The sequence below is a fragment of the Octodon degus genome, unplaced genomic scaffold (assembly GCF_000260255.1).
Source record: "Octodon degus isolate 3935 unplaced genomic scaffold, OctDeg1.0 scaffold00258, whole genome shotgun sequence".
Taxonomy (NCBI): Eukaryota; Metazoa; Chordata; class Mammalia; order Rodentia; family Octodontidae; genus Octodon; species Octodon degus.
The window spans coordinates 302490-312257 of NW_004524834.1; positions in this window are offsets into that span (position 1 = coordinate 302490).

The following is a 9768-nucleotide window of genomic DNA, read 5'->3' on the forward strand; positions in this document are numbered from 1 at the left end:
GAAAATGTATCAAGTTCATGAGAATTGATTTTCTTTCCCTTTGTAAAACTTGGAACATAAACACTCCACCAACTTTGTGGGATTAATAAAGACCAAATTATATTAACTCACCAAACAAGTAAGTACCTACTATGTGATAGGTTATGGCCCTAGTAAGGGCTGAAGCCCTTAAAACAACAACTTATCTTCCCAAAGATCACTTCCTCCTCCTTCCCCACTCCAGCCTTGGTTACAACTTCCTGTGACCTTTCCTGCCCACACAAGGGAGCCTCCAGTCAGTTCCTTATATGTCACTAAGCCTGCCTCTCAAGCTTCTCCTCCGGCAAAAGTCCATATAGTCTCAGGCTCCTTGTCTTATGTCAGAGGATCTGCCCATCTCCCTGCCCTCAGTCCTCTCCTTGTGTTTAGAATCAATAAAGGCTTTCCCTCCCCCATTTCTGCTTCTCTGCTGCCCCACCACCACTGCCGCCATTGCTGTTGCCTCTGAAACCTATCACTATGGACAATTAATAGGATGAGGTTTGCTAAATTTAGCAAATAAAAATACAGGATGGAATACATTTATGCTGATAAATTACCTGTTGTTTATCTGAACTACAAGCTTCCTGTATCAAACATTGTTCATCTGAAATAAAATCACTTAAATCATTCATTCTTTATTCACACAAATCAGTTTACTTTTAAATTACTTCATATGAACACAGATTAAAGATCTCCTAGTGAAGGCTGGCCAAATAGTTTGGCAGATTAAGGTGCCTACTTAGGCAGATGCAGGAGCCAGGAGTTTGACCTGCTGGCCTGCTGTGCCAGCCCCACTCCTAGCATGTGCTGAGAGGGACATCAAGACTGGGCATGGTGGTACAGGCTTGTAATCACAGCACTTGGGATGCTGTAAACAGGAGGAACACTATAAGTCTAATCTATGCAGTGAGACCCTGTACACCCTATATACCTTGTGCTGTACAAAAAAAAAAATCTCCTAGTAGAAATGTATTTTAAAAAATCAAGCCCATAATTTCCTGACTTATTTACCTCTCAAATCTACCTAGTGCTTTGTATTTGCTTACTCAAATTCTTTTATTAAACAAATTCTACATTATGTGACTAGGACCAGTGTCAACTGAAATCTGGTAAAGATTTCTCCTTTTGCAATTTCAGTGATTCCACTCAGTACTGTTTCATGTTTCTGACTCATAATTCACCAACTTTGTTCTCAGCAATATTCAAATAAAATTTTTAATTGCAAATTCTTTTTAACTAGATGTAAAAAAACCTTATCGCTTTACTTGTACTTTCTCATCCAATTCTCTGCAATTGTCCTATTTGTATTCTTAGTTACTGATAGGTTTTGAGGGTGTTGCAGCAGAGAAACAAGCAGAATAAAAAAGGGAAAGGGGCTTTATTATAAAGGGAAAGGGGTTTTATTATCTTGGAAGACAGGTAGAGAATTTGGGAAGACAAGGAATTCTCTGGATTGGAACAAAGGGAGGCTGAGGTTTTTATAACCTTTTGCCAGGGGCGGGGCTTGAGGGGGATGTTTAGATATACCTGAGGAGCTGACTGGGGCCTTCCGTGAGGTGGAGGGAGAGGTGAAAGGAAATTGCACCCTAGGCTGGAGAAGAAGAGGGAAGGTGGTCTCTGGGAAGATAAGCTGTTGTTTTAAGGCTTCAGCCATATTGGATGACCACCATAATGATTCAGCAATTCATACTAGGGCCATTACCTATCAATTACTGTTCTTCACACCCAAAGTGAACTTGATCCTATTTCAAAATAAATTTCACAAGTACTTATAATCTAAAGAGAAGAATTAATAATCTACTCTGTTCTATATTTTAAAAAGCATACCAAATAGGAAAATCCTGCCTATGCCATTCATTGTCATTAATTCATTTATCTCATAAAACTAAATCATACAATTTTAAATCTGTAAAGATTCCAGTTTTCATTTAGTCCAGGCCCTTCACTTTACTGAAACAGGAAATGTAGTCCTATATTCATTTTGTGACTAGATTAATTTCACAGGACAAGCAAAAAGCCAAAGCCAGAATTCAGATTTTCTGATTTTTTTTCTTGTCTTTTTGAGACAGGGTTTTGCTGTGCAGTTTATGCTGACCTTGAATTCACTATGTGCTTGGACTGGCCTTAAGCTCTCAGCATTCCTTGTCCCCTAGCCTTCTGAACTTTAGGCTTACAGGTGTGTGCCACCATGTCAGGCAGTTTCTCTGATTTTCAAGTCAATATTTATCCTATTAAATTACGCTACTACTTTTATCACTTCAATAATGTTTAAAATATTCTCTAAATATAACTCTGATGTATGTTTTCACTTTTTAGAAAATATAAAAGAATCAAAACTATAGTTACTAAAGCTATTAATTTAAATTATTCATTATTGCCTCAGATAATATAATCTAAAATCTGGTTTAGTAAAAACTAAAATTATGAAACAGATTTTTAAAGAGTATTTTGTATTTTAAACTGAAGTAGGTTAAGAAAAGCAATTGTATATCAAACAGACCACATTGACAAAATAGTTTATCAGTAAAAAAATCTTAAAAGAGACATTGATAATTATGCATACATTTTAGAATCTGGAGAGCAAAAACCACTGATACTAAAAAATTATCTATCTTGTCTAGTTGTTATGCTTAAATTAAAACAGGTGCCTTTAAAAGATCTTCAAGCTTATTATCACAGGTGATTGGTACACCAATTATATCTATACTTTAAAAGTATTACTCATTACCTTCTCCATCTGCCTTACCTTTGTAGGAATTATTTTAAGTATGTTCTGCTCTGGTATTATATAATTAAGCAGTCTCAGTTTCAAATTGTAATCTTCTCCAAAAGAAAGTTTTACCCAATTTGAGAACTAATAAATATAAAATTAGCAAAACAGCATCATATTATAAATGTACAGAGCAAAGGGTAAATTCATTAAAATGAATATAGACAGAATTTTTAACAATGTTGCCAATTTCCATATACACATTATATAGTGTAACATGTTTAATAACTTCAAAATAAAGTTTCTTTTTATATGGTACCCAACCACCTTTCATGTAAATTCTTATACAGAGTTTACTGTACTAAAAATATCTGGAAGCTGGTGGCCACCACCTTGAGCACCTATTTTAGTTGTAAGGCCCAAAGGTCACTGGTATTGATTTCATGGTGTTTGAGAAAATTTAGTATTCAAATATTTATGCAAATATTTCTTTACGTGATGTATACATATTGGGGGCAGATTTTGTATATAGCTAAAAAGAAAGGAATATGTTTCATAATATTTACCATATACTTAATTTCACATATTTAACATTTAAATCTCAAAACAATACATAAGAGCAAAATGATACAGCACTCAACCAAAAACAAACTATTCAAAGCCTTATATGTAATTCTATCACTATTTCTCTTAAATATGTGTTTCCCTACAAAATGTGAACAAATTGTTATTTAAAATCATACTAATTTAATATGACTAGTAAATTCTAAGACATGTGTAAACTACACAGCAATTAACTAGACTTTCTTTTATGAAGTAGCCCTTCGAAGTGCATCCAAATCATATATCCTATCTGTCTTAGTTACTCTTCCCTCATTGCTGGGGCAAATACCTGACACACAAAACGAAGGGAGGAAAGGTTTATTTAACTCACAGTCACTGGAGGTTTCAGTCCATACTCAACTGGCTCCAAGGCAGAGCACGAGAAAGTAACCTTTCATGGCATGGCAAAGCAAAAGAGTGCCAAGGAGGAAGAGTAGCAGCTCAAGCAGCTAACTTGCCTTCCCACCTTACATTGTAATGCAAACTGCCTGCTCCAGGGCAGGTGCAGCATCCATATGCACAGTAATCAATCACAAACTGCAGAAGCCACCCCAAGACTGCATGAGTCTTTGGGGGGACAACTATGTAGAAACCATAACATTCTGCCCCTGGACCCCCAAAGACTCATGCACATACCCTTATGCAAAAGACATTCTAGTCCATCTCTATGAGTTGCCAAAGTCCCAACAGTTTCATCATTGCTGCAAAGTCCAAGTCCCAAGTCTCCTCCAAGTTCCAAGGCAAACTCTCAACTGTGAGCCCCTATACAAATGAAAACTTACACTTGCAACATTCAAAGGCACAAGATAAACACTGCCATTCCAAAAGATACACACAAAAGGATACCAAGAATCGGGACCAACACAAGTCCAAAATCCAATAGGGCAAACATTAACTCCTGCAGTTCCATGTGAAACATGTGAAGCAATTTGTGATGAATTGTGAGCTTTGAAGGCCTTACATGGCTCCGCCTCTACAGCACTTGTGGTGGTAGCTCCCAGGGCTTCTCTCTTAGGCTGACTTTGTTCCCTCTTTGTAGTTTTCCTTAGAAGATCCACTTTCCTGGCTTTTCCAAACTTCTGGAGTTTCCACTGAATAGGCTTCTCTCTCACAGTATCACACACTGCCATCAGGGGCACACTGCCTGGCCTCCCAGATCTTCTTCTGAAATTGAAGTGGAAGCCTTCTTAACCTCAGAAGTCCTGCATTCTGAATGCACTTAAAACCATCATCATGTGGATGATGCCAAGGTCTGCTGACAGCTGGAGCAATAGCCAGGTTTCCTTCTCTTTTGGCTGTAGGGATCGAATGCCTGGGTCACTCTGCACTCTGACCCTGATTTGGAGAAATAATTTTTCCATGTCAGTACCATTCTGGAACCTGGTGTGGCTGCTGCTGTTCTAGAACATGGGGTTCTGTGGCTTTCCCTTCAAAGCAAAGTCTCTGACCTTTGCAGTTCTGAGATTGCAAAGTGTGGAGACCTGCTTCTTCCTGTGATGCCCTTAGGTCATTCTTTCCATTCTGTTGTTCCTTCTGGGCAATGGAGATCCTCTCAGCTCCATCCTGCAGTCCACAGCTTTCTTGGCACTTCCATTCTGGCTAAACTCAATGCTTTAACCCATCCTGCCGGGCTCCTTGCTCTTCATTCTCAACATAAATCTGGCTAAAAGCCCCCAGTAATAGCCATGACACTGCCCCAATATCTGACTGCTTTGAAATATCTTTTGAAAGATTAATCAGTCCACCATGCTTAAACTCACTCTCAGGCAAAGTCTCTGGACATGAACAAAATGCAGACTTCTCTGCCAAATCAAAGCACAAATGATCTGAAGTCCAACCAATGCAGTCCTTCTTCCCAGCAGAAACATTCATAGACTGGTCTTTACAGGCTGGTTTTCCATCAGTCTTCTTGACTTCTGAGCTCTGACTAGAATCTCCCAAACAGAACAGTTGAAAGTTTCAGCACTTTGCTTGTAGGTGACATCTCTGAACCTTTCTCATTTCTTCCCATAAGCCATTCCCAAAAGCTTGTAATCCACATGGTCAAGTTCATCTGCAGCAATGACCCCACTCCTGGTACCAAATTCTGTCCTAGTTGTTCTTCTTTCATTGTTGGGACAAATACCCGACACACAAAATGAAGGAAGGAAAGGTTTATTTAGCTCATAGTCACTGGAGGTTTCAGTCCATACTCAACTGGCTCCAAGGCAGAGCAGCAGAAAGCAACCTTTCATTGTAGTGACAAAGTGCAAGAGTGCAAGGGAGGAGCAGCAGCTCAAGCAGCTAACTTCTCTTTCCAACTTAAATTGTAATGCAAACTACCTGCCCCAGGGCAGGTGCAGCATCCACACCCACAGTAATCAATTACAAACTGCAGAAGCCACCCCAAGACTGCATGAGTCTTTGGGGGGACAACTATGCAGAAACCATAACACTATCAAAGAAAACCAAGATGTGCTCTCAATTCAAAATCTACAAAAACAAGGCACATTTAGCCATGATCATCAATATACATACTGTAATTTAAACTTAAAATAATTCAAAGTGATGTTATTCAGCACTTTCTACATCTTCTCAGGAAAAAAGGCATATATTTAATGAACAGATATAAATTATTCTGCAATAGTTTGTAATTTTTTTGTATTTTATTATAGAGTCTACAGGATTAATAGTGATCCACCTGTATTCAGCATCCCAAGTGCTGGGATTACAGGTGCATGCCACCATGCCCCATCTCAATTGGCTTGTCTTCTCAGTGCACCCAGTGTGCTAGGCCTTCACAGCAGGCTGGGGATCAAACCCTGACCCCTACACTCTGCCTGGCCTCTGTGCTCTGCCAAACTGGGTTATTTAATCCACTGAGTTATCTGTTCAGCCTGCAATAGTTTGTAAATAATTGCATTTATTCAGTTCATAAGATATGATTCAGACGGGCTGGTGAGATGGCTCAGTGGTCTAAAGCACCTATTTAGAACAAGCTCAGCAAAGCACAGGGACCGCGGTTCAATCCCCAGCACCACATGCCAGCCAGCCCCGCCCCCTGGTGGCTAAGCTGGCCACACACACACACAAATAAATAAAATTTAAAAAAATTTTTAAAAAAAGATATGATTCAGAGTAATTGTCTCTTTTTCTGAAAATTCAACATTCATATCATTCTTTCGAACATTTAATTATAAGTTTTACAACTTCTTGAGGTTCAGTTTGATGCCAGTTGTATCTTAAAAGAAAAGAAAAGAGTATGTTTAATTTTCAGGTTGTTTGTCAAAATAGAAATGGGTCTGAGGGCAGCATGGTGGGACATGCCTGTAATTCCATCACTTGGGAGGCTGAGTGAAGAGTAATGCTGCAAGCTTGAGGCCAGCCTGGGCTACCAAGTGAGTTTATGACCAGCTTGGACTGCACAGAAAAACAGGGTCTCAGACAAAATTAAAAACTAAAGAATAAAAGCAAAAATTAGTCTTGTTAATCAAGAGCTCTACCTTGAGAAACAAAATGGCAAAGCAATTGTTGACTTTCAAAAACAATTTTATATAATACATTCTGTGTAATCTGTGAAAATGGAAAAAATTGTACAACAGATGATGCCAGAATCTTTCCAAAGGACTTAAATATTATATGAGTTTACTATTGCAGATGTGCTAGCATTACTGATTAAAATTATTCTAAAAGTCCATCAACGGATTTATATTTATATTTTCATTTTCAACTAATGCTAACGTGATAAACACTTCTGTCCTATTTTACAGATATAAATACTTAAGCTCAAAAAAGCAAAGCATGCAGTCAGGAGAAGCACTGTTAAATAGACTCAGGTCAGGCTGAGTTAACACTCCAAACACCCTGCTAAACAGCCCTGAGGATAAGGTGTGAGGCCTCAGGAAATGAGCCTAAACTAACTTCAAGTTCACCCATTGTTCCAGCCACAACATTATATATGATATGTTCCCATTCAGTTTTAAGTTCATGGGATGGCCAATGTGTGGGGATTCTCATATGTACCCTACAATTTAAACCTCCAAAAAATGCAGAAATCTTCATTTTAATTAGAATAGACTGCAACCTTTTTAAGAGCAGTGCTATTTATCCTATCGCTATATTATATTCCCAAGAACAAGCACAATTACTGCTACACAATATACTTATTAAATCCAATAATATATAATTTTTATATTTCAAATACCATAATTTTTGAAGTTTATATGTCCTTATCTTGTTGTGGCTATTACACAAAGTTAAGGATTTTCATTGACCTGGCACTATGAATTCCATCCTTTATTTCCCAAGAAAAAATTCTAAGCCATTTTAGATTGAAGAAATGTACTTTATGAGTCTCAAGCCTGAAATTCAGTGAAGATGCAAAGGTCCAGATCAATGTGTTATGATTCTTTCTATTACAGACCTAAGAATATAAGTTGCACTAGTGCACACTACTAACAAATAAAAATAAAGTCAACAATCTGACAGTACAACCCAGTAAACCCAGCACACGGGGAAGCTGAGGCATATGGATTACAAAATTAAGCCTAGTTTGGGCAATTTAGTGGCTTAGCAAGACCTTATCTCAGACTTAAATAAATAACAGACCTGGGCGTGTAGCATAGTGTGAAGACCTCTGGTTCAATTCTCAGTGTCATTTGGGTTGAGATGTATGACTGAAAGGAAAAAAATAAATGAATTCAAAGAACTTTTTGTTACTTACTTATTACCATAACCTCTTCCTCAACAATGTTAAATTTCAACTTATACAGAGTAGTCCTGTGCAAATTTATTCTGAATGTGAGATAGGAAAATTACTATTTTAAGCTTACTAACAACTAACTTATGCATAGTAATGCCAGTTAGTAAAACTAAAATAAGCTTTCCTTAATATACAGAAAAGTGCTATGGTGGGCAGATGTGGACTTTCATTGCACCATTTAATAACTTTGGGGAGGAAACTGGGCATCCTGCAGGACTGGTAAGCTCTGACCATTAGTCCCCAGGATGCAGGCATGGAGTTTTTGCTGATACCTGTCCAACATTTGAAGAATTTAGGAGGACTCTGAGTGGCCCACCTGGACCCTAAAGATCTGTGGGCCCAGTGCACACAGGTGTGGAGATTTCCTGGCAACCGGTCCATCCATATAAAAACTTAGGAGGACTCTGGGCAGCCTACAAGGCTCTGGTGACCTGGATTACTTGGCCACAAGCACACAGGTATGGAGCTTGTGCTGGCATTGTTCCAACTTTTAAGAATTTAGATGGGTTCCGGGTGGCCCATGGCATCAGGATGAATGCAGCCAACATCACCCACCTACTCTGAAGGTTTATGGAGTATTGCCAGTAGCTCCAACAAGTAGTGAGAGGCTTAGTGAGTTGTACCCTGATCCCAACTGTAGTGGAAACCTTACGGACACATGCCTAACTATTCTCACACCACTGCTACCACTGCTAAGTCTGGGTGATTACAGGGAGCATCAAGAATGCCAGTGCAGGAGCACAAGGTAATCTTAATCCTCCATTCTACCCAGAACAAATCCAGAAGACAAAGACATACATTAACTTGGATATCACACCCCTGAAATTTCTGAAATGACAGCAACTAAAGCAAACAAAACAAGTCCATCAGGCTATAGAAGAAATAAGATAAAAATAATCTCTTAAATAAAAAAAAGAAAACAATGTGAAAGAGTTGCTCAACATAGCAAAAAAAGACAAAGGTTAAAACAAATAGAAAATAAAAAAATTATGGAAAAACAGAATAAACAATACAGGGAAGAATTAGAATGTATGAAACAGTTTCAAACAGATATTCAGGAAAATAAGAACTCTATTGAAAGCTGGAAAAACCACTTGACTGAAACTGAAGAGAAACTTTCAGACCTTAAAGAAAGCAGTGCAGCTAAAAAACATGAAAAAAAAAAGATCTCCTAAAACAAAAGAAGGACCAAGAAATAACAATTCTTCAGCTACAAGACAATGCAAAGAAAAATAATGTGAGAATAATATTTGTCAATGCACAACAATATGAAATATATTAATTGTTGTAACTGTCCTACTAACCTGTTTTGAAACTATTTCATTGATATTTTGTCTTTTTTCTCATTAAAATTAATAAAAAATTCAATTAAATTATGATTAAAATAAAAAAAATTTGTCAATGCAGCAGAAGACAGCACAAATGACATAAAAAGACTATTTGCAGAAGTACTAACAGAAAATTTTCCAAACATGAGAAGAGAGCCTGACATCCATTTAACAGAGACATTTAGAACTCCAAAGAACCACAATCAAAATAAATCTATACCTAGGCACATAATAATCAAGATCTCCAAAATTCAGCCAAAAAATACAATATTGAAAGTTGCTATAGAGATTGGGGAGATAGCTCAGTAGAATAGTAGAATAAGCATTTGCCTGGCAAGTGCAAGAGCCTGAGTTCAAGCCCAATT